Raw genomic sequence first — 13,419 nt, forward strand, 5'->3', positions numbered from 1 at the left:
TAAGTCAGTGAGACTCTTGCATTCTGACAGCAAATGGAAGATGGTTATAAAATTCAGGGGAACCAGAGGTAACCCCAAACTGCATGCATTGCATGACCACCCTCCACATCAGCCATAGGATTAAAGTACAAACAAAAAATTGTCAACAACATCACCCAAAGACCATCTGCTGGCAGAGTCTCACCACCCCCTCTATCTTTGGCAGTATGTTTGGTCACTGAAAAGCTGATTCTAATGGAAAGGAGGACCCAGAACCCCTGTAGGGTATTATGGTGTACTGTGCTGAGTAGAACGGGGGAACAAATAGGTCAAGAAGACAAAAGACAAGTTGGTTGGTCAAACTAATGCTTGAAAAAAATAAAATAAAAACAAAAGTAGAAAAAATATGGAACATGACTAATTGTCCTTAAATCACACTAAATCTGTTGAGCAACAGGAAGCTGGACAGGGAACTAACCTTATTATATGATAAACATGTCAGAAAGTGCTATTTCTGAAAAGATTGGATAGACTCAAGAAGCATGGGATATAAGGAAGAAAATGATATTGGGGGGGTAGTTGGTGTTGAAGGAGCTGAAAAAATACTTTTGTAAAGGAGAGATGCATCTGTAGAGGGAGGGAGTGACATACCTCAGCAAATTAAGTAATCAAATTTTTGTAAAGGAGAGATGCATCTGTAGAGGGAGGGGGTGACATACCTTAGCAAATTAAGTAATCAATTCTCATTAAAATGAGACTAGGGTTCAACAGACTACAAAGGAATGCATATAGGCCACGTATGAGTAAGGGTTACTAGACTACATTCAATTGTTTTTACTATAACGTTGATGGCACTATGGGAAAAGGAAAGGAAATACATTTTCTTTGTGTAAATATAAGTTCTACTGTAATGGATGGCCATCCGTAGCTTACCTTGCCAGCACAAAATCACTGGAAGTTGCAACATGCCCTCTCTGACTTTTCAGTATAGTGCTAAATATACCTCGGAAATAAGGCAGCAGCTATGTTAATACCTTAGCATTTAAACTATATCAAAGAACTTCAGCATTATGTTTGCTAGTACTAGTCTTGGCCCGCTGAATAAACGGCACTCGGGAAACCTGTCTTAAAACCAGTTATTACACTGCTGGGATCTACCGAACTCTGCAAGTGTTGTCATCAGAAATGCTGCAAAAAGAAGCATTTCATTTATGTGTAGATAAAAATGATGGCTGTTTCAGACTGTAAGCCATTCAAACACAACAAATGTAGAATTACTGCATATCATGCAGGCTGACAGTAACTGTGCTTTGCTGCTTCAGAATCAGCTAATCTACAAAGGAGTTGGTTATCTGATGTAAAGTTCTTTTGTCAGCCACACTAGAACAATTCATTTGTTGATATCAGGGTAGTTATTCTGAATTAGCTTTTACAGTACAGAAAGCACTGACACAGCATTTATTTAATTTAGTGTTTTTTTTTGTTTTGCTTTTGTTTTCATTTTGATCCACTGCGAGTGATTTGTACTAAATACTTCGAAACACCACTGTCTAGCCAGGTTACTTCTGAGTCTCCACTGTCACATCAAAATGTGTCAATGCCCAACTCTACCAGAAGAGAAAGGGAGTATCTTTTTGAACCATGATCCCTTCCATATGCATTTATACCACATGATAATCTAAATCCATCTCTAAACTCATGCCAATCACCACGGAAGCAGATGGAAACCCTGCTCTGCTTACTTATATCTTTCATTATAGAAAAATCAAATCTAAATTAATTTTCTGCTCTTTTACAGGTAGCCTCACAAAAAAGAATACTCCCTAAAATAAAATCAGTCCAGCATAGACTGTCTCAACTATTATAGCTGTAAGAGAGACAAACTGTAAGGTTAGAATAAACTCTGAGCCTCTAACCACCTATCCTACAAACCACCTCTTTACCCTGTTCCTCTACTCTCATCTCTAACTCCCCCTCTCCCCTTCTCTCTTCAGTCTTCCTAACTATACTTGCCTGGTAAATCTTTCCTAAAATCTATTGTACACCATTGGCTACAACAAAGTAATCCTGCACAATCCCTCACTATCATAAAGTAATATTCCAGCCCTACAAAATGTCATAAATGCACTCAGTCAATATACTTACCACTGCTGCATAAATGAATATACTTGCAACTACTTCTCTAGTAGTGTGAAATGAAATGGTCTTGTAAATATTTTGTTCTATTAAGATGTATTGAGAACCATCACTTCAGAACTATAGATTATCGATATCATTGTACCACTTATTCTTTTTATTTTCTGCGGAGCCCTGACTCTGATAATGACTTGTACTCCCAATATGTCCATGAGACTATCTTGTATATAATCGTTTACCACTGCTGTTACATTATCCCTAGCTCACTGTTCACAAACTGTTACATTACTTTTATACATGATTTCTCAATTCTAAGAGCTATAGCCTTGTTATATTAATTTCAGTTTGTTTTTGTTCTGTGTATTAGTGTGGCGCTTTTTTCCTCAGGCCTCCTCTGAAAAAGGGCAATGGTCCAGTCAGACTATCCTGCCTGGTCAACAAATGTCAAATAAATAACTCCATAAAATACATAGAACTGTGAAGAGAAATGATCATGGCATCTAAGTCCAAAGAAAAGATGTATGTAAGAGAAAAAGAATTACAGCCAAGTTGGGAACTTTACTTATTATTAGGTAGAGATGAAAGTAAAGAACAACATATGGCAAAAGAAAGGATAAATCTCAATGTCCTCAGTTGGCAAAAGGAAAGCAGGTAGTTTTCTCAAAGGTTTGCTAAGCCTTCTGCTTGGACTAGGTTACCTACAAAGGTGAGGAAATGTAGTGCAGTGTAATGATTTAAGAAAATGTAGAGTCTTGTAATGATCAGTCGTCATCTTCAAGCCATTAATCAAATGCTTTCTAGTGGTAATCAATACAAGTGACCTTGCCTCTGATCAGAACAGATTACAGATTATATTAATGTGCACTGGCAGCCCTATCTTGTCTGTTTTTCAAATATATCCTTTATGAGATTAGTACAGCCGACTAGATGAATAATGGAAGACGTGAAGTCATGTGTAACAAAGCCACAAACAAAGACATCAAAATAAAAACAGTTGCTGTAATGTACAGATTTGAAAGGGTGTAGGAAACAAGGAAACTTATCTGGTTATTTTAGCAACCCTTGAGAGCTCTGCAAAGACTGTAACGAGTCTTTAACATTGAAGGCCTTAACAGAGGCTGTGCTAGAGTTAAGAAGATACGTAATAGTATTAAGGTTACATGCGAAGAGACAAATGTAAACTCTTTCAACAAAGTATAATTTAACATCTCAATACCTTCTGTCCATGCTGTGGATAAGTAACACAATACCTGTTCATATAAGGTTCATAAACATGGACATTGCTCATGGTCTTCGTTTGTTAGCTTATATTTCACCTGTGATTATTTACCAACACGTGTTGCTTTAATTTATGAAATACATTTGATACACGTCTCATATGAGGCTGCCTCAGTGGAAAGCCTAATTAATGAACTATGTAATGTCATGTAGAAGCCAGCTTAATGTTACAGCTTCATACCTCTTGAGCCTCTGACTTACTGAAGAGGCAGAATGTTCAGGATATATATTGGGAGCTTGGATTTATCAACAAAGTTAGTGAGAAGCTGTGTCATCATTAGTTGCCCTTTGCCAATATATTTTCAACTGCAGTGTTAACATTAGTGACAGAATACTGTAACTCAAAGAAGTAATTAATATGTAAAAGTGAGACACAGTGCCATTGGATACCCTCTCTTGCAGCAGGTCTAGCTCCACCCAGTCTGATGTCATTTCCTGTTTCAGATGACTGAAGCAATAACTGACACTCATGTGATCTATTGTTGTGAATCAGTAGGAGCATCAGTCTTCCACAATTAACTTGTCACTTTAACATTTTAATAATCACAAAAGAAGTGATATGGGTGCGTCACCCACCTGCATTATCAAATCTTTCCATGTGCAAAGCTAACCAAGCAACACGTCATAAATATAAAAAGCTATCTGTAATGTGACTACTGCATAATTCATTGGCTATGCTTCCAGCTGTCAACATGTTCAGTGTTGTAGGAAGATAGCTTTATTAATAATTGAAGTTGTTACGGCTTAAAAAGATTGCTAATGTTGATGATCCCCTTAAGCTGTCCCCTAAGGATTTATCACTTTAAACTCAATAGTGACAGAGGACATGTTTATAACTGTGCAGTGATAAAAATGACTGGCATTTCTCAGCCACTTGGCTGTCTCTTGTAACAAAATTGTTTCTATTCTCTATAGTGTTTCATAAGAGAGATTTGAGATAATAGGATTTATGTCTGATATTCTAAAACTTTCTTCAGTATAATTAATAAATTGTTACTGCTGCTCTGGCCTTCAGTAATTATATATAAGCACAACAGTGTGTATGCATATGTTATTTTATCACCATACGTAGGATTTTATTATGTGAATAACTTGAATACCTATATCATCTACGTACGTGTGTGTCAGCAGCTGTGAATGAAGCCGTTTTTTTAGGGAAATAGATTTTTACACACACACACACACACACACACACACACACACACACACACACACACACACACACACACACACACACACACACACACACACACACACACACAAGTTCAGACGGTCTCTTGTATACTCAACTTGCCTGAGGGAAGAGGCTCAGAATAACATTGAATTGTATGTGTTTGTTACATGCAGTATTTTCTGGGTTATCTGCCATCTTTTGCACAGACATGAAAAGGGCTCACAGTGAGATATCAGGACTCTATACAGTCAGAAACAATGATTTACTTTTCATTATGATTGTAATATTCTGTGTTTCAGCAAAACACTTCTGAGTACTAGTGAATTTCTAGAAAAAAGACAGTACCTGCAAATGCAGACTGTCAGTGCTGCAGCACAGAATCAAGCTATATTGCATGGATTTGACTGATCTGTGAAAAATGTAGGTCAGAGGCTGGGGAGGCATTGGGCCCATGTATAAGGTTTTATTGTAGCCTGAGCTAACAAGGATTTTATTATTTATAAATCTGCAATAGTTTCTTCGGCAAAAGAACATGTTGGAAGGATATGTAAGGAGTCAATTCTTTGGGTTTCACTAGGTAAATACTTTTAGAGCAAATTCACTTTATCAGTGGAGAACCAGATTTTAATGAACTACTCTGTTGAAAAATCTGTTTGCTTAATTATTAACTATAAACCTGGGAACAAAAAGGTAAACGAAAGGGATGAAAGAGGAGTAACATGACAGACAGGATCCAAATACGGGTCAAGATAAATGATTTATGCATTCCATAACATATATGGCTAGACTATCAGTTATGCAAAAAATTATAAGATCATTGAATCATAGGAGGTTACTAGGCTAATAGCCCTGGGGTCCTTACAAGCCTAGCCAAGTTAAACTCTTATTCCCAGACACTAAGAAAATCAGCACCTATTGCCCCTGTCCAAGAGGGACACAGCTGGAACCCCCCAGGAGAATTTCTGATTACCCATCCAATAATCCAGATTGTACTTAAATAGGGTCAACAAAGGGCTCTGTTTAACATGAATTGGAATCCTGTTCCAAAGGTGATGCAACCTCTGGGAGACAAATCTATCTCTCCAGCAGGTTCTGTTGATGTTATATACCAGGTTAAGGTCCTTAGAGCGAGTGACCCGTGTACCATTTGACTTGAAAATGTGCAGTATTTCCATTAAAGCAGGGTCAGAGACTGCCTTATATGCCAGGCACAGGCTGCCTTTGAGCAGTCTGTATGACAAAGAATAAAGTGACAGCGATTTCAATCTGTTCACATATGACAGATGCTGCAGGCCCTGAATTTTCTTCTCAAGGAACCTTAGTGGTCTTTCCAATTGCTGCTGGTGCTTGGAAAGGGACATAGCAAAGGGAGTATTGTATTATATTACTGGCCTGATGAGGGAAGACTGCAGAGGGGTTATAACCTCTTCTTTTTTGGAAGCAATGCCTTTACTTATGAGATTAGCAATATAAAATGCCCTTCTTACCACCGTCGAGACATGGTGATTGAAGGTAATGTTGCTATCAACCTGAGTGCCCAGATCTCTCACCACTGAATGCATGCATAGGGTATTGTTATTGATGTGGTAATTTGCAGGAACACTGTCCTTGTTGAAGGCGATGATAATACATTTTTTTGCATTTAGTTTAAGTCCATGACTTTGGCACCAGTCATTAGTCTGTGTAAGTTCATCTTGCAGGATGTTGACATCATTTGGGGACTCAATGACTGTTTGCAGTTTGCAATCATCATCAAACTTGGTCAGCCATTTTTGCCAGGACTTTGGAGAAGTAGATTCTGAACAATACAGGTTCCAGAACCAAACCTTGCTAGAGGAGGTAGAGTCCCCTATTTTAACTGTATGAGTTCTATCAGTGAGCCAGTTCACCACCCACCTGACAATATATGGATTGATACCCAACTGAGTGAGTTTATCGGTGATGCCTGAGTTGGGGATTGCCTTGCCAAGTCCAGGTAGGGCGTGTGCATACATTTGGCCTCATCTAGTGCTTTGGTGACTGTCTCAAAGAAGTCCACCAAGTTCAACAGACATGATCTCCCCTTGACAAAGCCAAACTAAGTGGGGTCAACCGTTTGGAGAGTTCCTATATCTTTATTGATAAGGTCCATGATGATTCTTTCCATGGCTTTGCAGATAAGGCTGGTTAAGCTAATGCAGTGATGGCGAACCTTTTGGGCTCGGCATGTCAAAATTTGGAAAATGCCTATCTTGACTCTGCTGGTGTGTCCCCCCAAAAGAAAATAGAAACAAGTCTTTACATATTTATTTATTTAAAATAATACAGTCCAATCATGTGTTCTGTTATGTATTATAAAAGTAAAAGAAAAATCAGTGACTTACAATAGAGAAAACAATATGCGCACTGATAATTGGTGTTAAAACAGTGCACCAAAAAATTAACCTACTTTTAATAGTAATTTAGAATTAAACTGAAAAAAATATGGAATACATTGAATTTGATTTGATTAATATCAATTAATGACTTTTTTGTTGCTGAGTTTTAATAGATATGTGCAAGGTCACATATTTTTTGTATTTTTGTTCATTCAGTTTCTTTGGTAACTTGGGTGTTGGTGAATGCTGCTGTGTCACCCAAAATGTGGCATGTCACCTTTGACATGCATGTCATATGTGTGCCATCACTGAGCTAATGGATCTGTGACAAAGGGAGATACTGCCAGCCCAGCTATCTGGAATTTTGTGAATAATTATATGTCATTTATGAATAATAACATGATGTATATAAGGTGCTTGTGTTACAAATGTAATAGAACTGTATGTCATGTGAACATCAAGCTGCTTCAAGGTATTTGTAAAGTGCTGTTTGAAATGCAACCACAGTGTACCCTACTGGAAAAGAACAGAAATGTACATGCAGTATTGTAACTGTTTAAATGTATATATTTTAACAGTGGAAACTGGGATACAGGAGGTTAACCTCAGTCTAGTAAATTTTAGAAAAATAGCTGAAATTAAATTACTTTAAGGCTACACAATAAAAGATGATATATTACAGTTTCAATGCAGTAAGGAGACACAATGTCTAAAGCTTGGGAGCTTTCTGTGTTGTCTCTAAGGTGAAATAATTACTAGTCTTGAAATGAGAGGGGATGTAATTGTTTGATAACTTCCAGCATCTGCCAAAGATCTGAGGTCTATGTATTTTCACAGGTAGATGCTAAATATTGCTTGCTTCCAGCAGTGGGGTTTCACCTGGGCTAGTCAGATGACAAAAAATTATGTCATTCCGCAAGCTATCCCAGCAGTAATATTTAAGATACTAATTTGAGAACTCTGAGAGAGAGAGAGAGAGAGAGAGAGAGCATTCTGTATTCTATCTTGGATCTGGCAACATCAGCTAGAAGATCTATTCAACACATCTGCCTTGCTCTTAAGTAAGTTAGCTAGGGTATAGTAATGCTCTTAGATTCAGTCAGGAATATAGTGAAGCATAGTTTAAATGTTTTTCTTTATTTATTTGAGACTGTCCTGCAATGTTTTTTTAAAATATTTCCTGTGGTTTTGAACTCTGATGTCACTGTGCATATATATACTGAGAATTTTCTTGTTCTTTTATTATTTATTATTAAACATATCTAAATCTTTCATTGTAGCTGATCTTTGTGAAACATATTTAAGTTCTGAGAGTACTTGCATATTTATTTGGTGACACTGTATGGGCCACTCCTAATAGCCTTGCTCTTAGTCAAACTACCATTTGTATTAATATTAATATTACACAGTAAGATTGGACACCCTTTGTTAAGGGCCTTAAAGTAGCTGATAAGGAGTTGGCTGGTGGCAGTGATAACTACCCTATAGTCTGGGCAAAAGGGGGCATAGCTAGTAAACCTGTGCCAGCCTTTCCCAGGTGTTGTATGTGTAAATAAAACCTCAAAGAGTGTTCATGTCAACTTCTTGGACAGGGACAAAAACCACTGGTTGGACAGAGAGGGTGCTGGAGGTCTTGGCTTGGCCACTCAGCTGAGATCTCAACACTGTAGCTGTGTAAGTGGGTAGTCTTATTGGGGATCTGGAGAAAGAGGGAGAAACCAGCCCCAGACTAACTGTGGTCTCTATGTGCTCTTCAGGAAAATTGCACTTGATGCAGACAGCTGCATTTGAAAATACTGTGTGTGTGCTTGTCATCCTCCCAGTGTATGTCCTCCACTGTTGCCAGTGGTGAGGATTGAAGCTCCTTGATTACTGGTCCAGTGGTGGGTCATCACTGGGTCTATAGTTTCTGGGCTCAGTGGATGCAACCTTGTGCAAAGGGATGATGTTAGCTGTTTTCCATTTCTTTGGGATGAAGCCAGTGCTTAGGCTGTGATTAAAAAGAGTACCTAGTGATCTAGCTAACTTCTGTTTTAACCCATGTAGAACACAGCCTGGGATGTTATGTGGTCCCATAGAGGCTTTAGAAATGCTATGTGGTGGACAGGTGGTAAGAATGCTTATGGGTATGTGTGTCAGGGACAGGGGAGTGAAATTCTTACTGAACCTGTCAGTCCGCAGGTTTGCTATAGCCACAGGTTCTGTATATGTAGTACCATTGACTACAAATTCAGTGCAAATTTGGGACTTTCCTTTGAGGTTACAGATGTGAATGCCTTATGGTTATCCTTAGTTTGGAAAGCTAATTTGGATTTGTAGTTGGGTTTTGAAGACTTCACAAGGAGTTGTATTTGCTTGGTTAAGTTGATGAGTGAGTGTTTCTATTTCTGATACCTCTTAGACAGCAGTTTCTTTCTCCTGTTGTATAGCTGGTTAATGGCAGATGTCCACCAGACAGGCTTGATCTTCCTGGAAGATCTTACTTTGGTCTTGTCAGGTATGGCAGAGTCAATACAATTGTACAGATGTTTGTATAAAACATTGGCTTATAAACCAGCATAGGTGTCCATTCTATCTGTGAGGGGAGGGGTTTTGAAGTTATTTATGCTGTCACATAGGTTGTAATTGGCCTTGGAAAAAAAAAATTATTTTATTTTTATTGCTGCTAAGCAGGGTGTCTGATGTTATAGTTACTGCTAATGAGATTGATTTGTAGTCAGTTCTCACCAGGGAGGGCAATGGTCCCCCATGTTGGTGAGTACCAGATCCAGAATATTTGATTCCCTAGTGGGGGTATCAACCAACTGATCTAGGGCATTGGAGGTGAAGAAATCCAGGAACCTCTGGGCAAGTGAGTTAGAAGATGTATAATTTGCTCAGTCAATGGATGGGTAATTGAAGTTGCCCAAAACCAGGGTGTATGGTAGTATCTTGATAGACTCAAGCAGGTCCAAGTAGACTGAGTGGATGTTCTGATTCATAGAGGGGATCTTATAGCTGGCAATGACTTGAATAGGAGTCTTAACAACAGTCAGTTGTGCCTGAAGTAATTCTAGGGAATCGTGCTGTATAACCAATCTAGAGGTGTATTTATTTTTAATGATTAATGATACACCGACTCCTTTAGTTCTCATGTCTTAGGTTTGTGGTCTGAATGTGTGGAAGGAAATGTAACCTGGTATGGCTGGGTACCCTCTGCAGCCTTAAACCAGGTCTCTGTGACTGCATAAATGTCAGCATCTTCCAAGGTAATTGCTGCTTCCAGTGAGTTTAGTTTTAGACCCCTAGCGTTTAGCAGCATAACCTTGAGGTTGTTTTTAGAGGGTATTTTTACATCAGGAATTTTATTCTTGTGACATTGCCTAAAAAAAGGCACTATAGGGGTGGCAAGAGCCTTAGCCAGTAACTGAAAACCCAGGAGTGATAGATGAAGACCATCTCTGGCAAAGCACTGAGGTCTATCAACCAAATCATATCAGGCTTACAGATACTGGATCCTCTTAGAATGATGCCAGAAGCTTAGCCAATTGTTGAAGTCAATCATTTTTTGTTTATATTGCAGCATCATCCTGGGCGAGGTTAGTATGCTGCCCAAGGCTTGGGACATACCTGTCTGAGGCACATAATCCAAGAGCTCAGTCATGTCTGTCTTCATATTGTCTAGTGAGGTATGTCTCAAGTCATTCACACCAACACGGGCTATGATGGAGTAATAACAGTACATGCTGTTGAGTGACTTGAGTTCATGTGTGATATGTAGGATCCTGGCACCAGTTGACTGTGGCTTTTCCTTACCCAACCTGATGAGAGGGACATCTATGTGTCTCACAATAGTCACCTGTGACTAAGATGTTTGGTTTTGTGTTATGCCTTATGGGCTTCTCTGATAAGACACTACTGTGTGGGATGTTATATTACTGTGTTCTTCATGGGATGTATTATGTGCAGTGTGCTTGTGTTCGAGAGGTGCCTGGTGTTTAGGTATGCTACTGGTAAGGACCTCCTTATATGTGGGTTTATGTGTTGTTGGTTTGGTTGGTGTTGGAGATGTGGTGTACGTGCTGACAACCTGCTTAGTGTCAGATGTACTAACTGGTGAGTGAGAGAGCCTGGATTCTGGGTTTTTAATATAGATGCAGTTCTCACATGTTGAATTTGTGTGATCTAGAAGAAGTGGGTTGTCATTATACATGAGGCAATTTCTACATTGTCCCAGGATGCCCATGTCGACCAGGCTGGCTGTAGAAACTGTGAGAAATTGTCCATAATGCTAGGTAAGTTTTAATGTGACCAGAAACAGGGAGAGGACAGGATGGACAAGGCAAAATAGGAAACAGGAGAAGAGGTCCGAAGGGCTAGTGGGTAAGATCTGTGATGGTGCTCCAGGAGCTTAGCTGAGTGTATAACTTGCCAGTGAGGGACACTCGCGAGAACTCACTGAAGGAGCAACAGCTAAGTACTAAGGGAAAGTTTGTAGGCAGAAAAGTTTGCGTCTATAACCGCCGAGGGTAGCTACCTCAAAATAGGCAAGGTACAGCAAAACAACACAGTTCAAAAGTGCAGTACAATGTTTAAATCTACTTAAGGTTTATAGATAACTGTAGATGCCTCAGATTGATTGGTTTCTTCCTTCAGAGCAGTAGCTGGTCGCCAAACACTGTGAGCTTTGTTAAAACAAGTGCAGACCCATGCAAATGCGGGGCTTATGTACTAAATGAATCATCATCAGCCCCCCTTTTCCTATTTTTGTCTACATGGGGTCAGGGTATTTTGTTAATTGTTGCCAACTCTCTCGATTCAGTGCCACACTCCTGCCTTCTTCAACACTCATGCCTGACTGTCACAGATCTTCTTTCACACAATCCATCCACCTCTTTGCTGGATGTCCTCACTTCCCCTTACCTTCTTACTGTCTGTCCCAAATCTTCTTCACCAGATTGTCGTCTGCTTTTCTGCACATGTGCCCAAATCACTGTAATCTGTTCTCTTTTATCTTTCCTGCAAATGGAGCTACTTTTGCTTCTGCTCTTATGTCCTTATTTCTTTGTCTGTCCCACAGTGTGCATCCTACCACCCTTCTCTGGCACTTCATTTCCATCATCTCTAGCTTCTTCAACTGTTTTGCCTTTACTGCACAGGTTTCTGTACCATGCAGTAGTACTGGGTGAACTACTGTCTTGAACACTGTACTTTTCAGCTTCTTTAGCATTCTTCTGTCATAAACTACACCTGACACTCAATGCCAGTTGGCTGCAACCCCTCTGATTTTAGCTTTGACCTCTTCATTCATACTTCCCTTCTCCTCAACCACCCCTCCCAGATACTTGAAGCTGTTTACCTTTTCCACTATCTTCTCGTCTATCTCTATTATCAGCTTCTACTGATTTCCCTAATTTGCTGCCATTGCCACCATCTTATCTGGGCTTAGATGTTCATCGTGTTTCACTGTTGCAGTCATCACTGTAGGGTTCTTCCTGCCGGCTGGCAGTCCTTGGTCGGCCAGAATCCCAAAGTCTGGGTCCGGCATCTTCTAGGCTGTTTCTGGGGAAGTACAGCTTCTGTGGGGTTTTCTTCATTCAGAAGCTGCTGAAAATACTCCTTCCATCTGCCTTTGATGTCCTATGGACTGCTGAGCAGGTTGTTGCTGGCATCCTTTATGAAGCGTGTCTAACAATCTTCTTTATCTTTCCGTCTTTGCCTTATATATATGATATAGTTTCTTTGTGCCACTTACTGATTTACTTTCCAGAAATTGGTACAGTGCCTCAGACGCCCAATTCTTTGCTATTGCAACTTCTTTCCTAGCTTCTTTGTTAGCCAACCAGTAGTCCTTCCCAGCCTGGTCAGTCTTTTCTATCTCCCACTTCTTTCCGCATTCCTTTCTTTTGACGACTTCCTGGACTTCTGCATTCCACCACCAGCTTTCCTTATGTACCTTATTTCCATGCCTGGCTTGGCCACATATCTTTTCTGTAGTCCTAACACATGCTGTTTTTAGGCGCTGCCATTCTTGTTTAATTTCACCTATTTCCTCCTCTTCTTTGGGTGCTAGAGTCCTGAGTAATTCCTTGAACTGTTATGCATTCTCAACTGTTGTACATTCTCTCCAGTCAACATCCAGGTCTTCAGCCTGGTCTCTGTTGAACTTAGAGCCTTCTCTGACCACTGCTTGCAGCTGATTGTGGCAACTAGTGGTTTATTCTGTGGGCTGACTTTTCCTTACTAGAAGAAGTCTACCTGAGTTGCATGTTGGCTATTCTTGTATGTGATTTTGTGACTGTCTCTCTTTCTGAACCCTGTGTTGCCTGCTGTCAAACCATTTGCCCAACAGAAGTCTAGAATAGCTTCTCCTTCTTTTTTTGTGCCCCCCCCCCCCGCATGTGAACTCAGGCAGTCCTCATATCCTGTTCTGTCTGTCTTGATTTGTGCATTCAAGTGACCCATTATCAACACAAATTCCTGTTGTCCTGCTTTATCTAGTAGGTCCTGCAGCTG

This window comes from Protopterus annectens, chromosome 7.part0, assembly GCF_019279795.1.
Source record: "Protopterus annectens isolate FY-2018-M chromosome 7.part0, PAN1.0, whole genome shotgun sequence".
Taxonomy (NCBI): Eukaryota; Metazoa; Chordata; order Ceratodontiformes; family Protopteridae; genus Protopterus; species Protopterus annectens.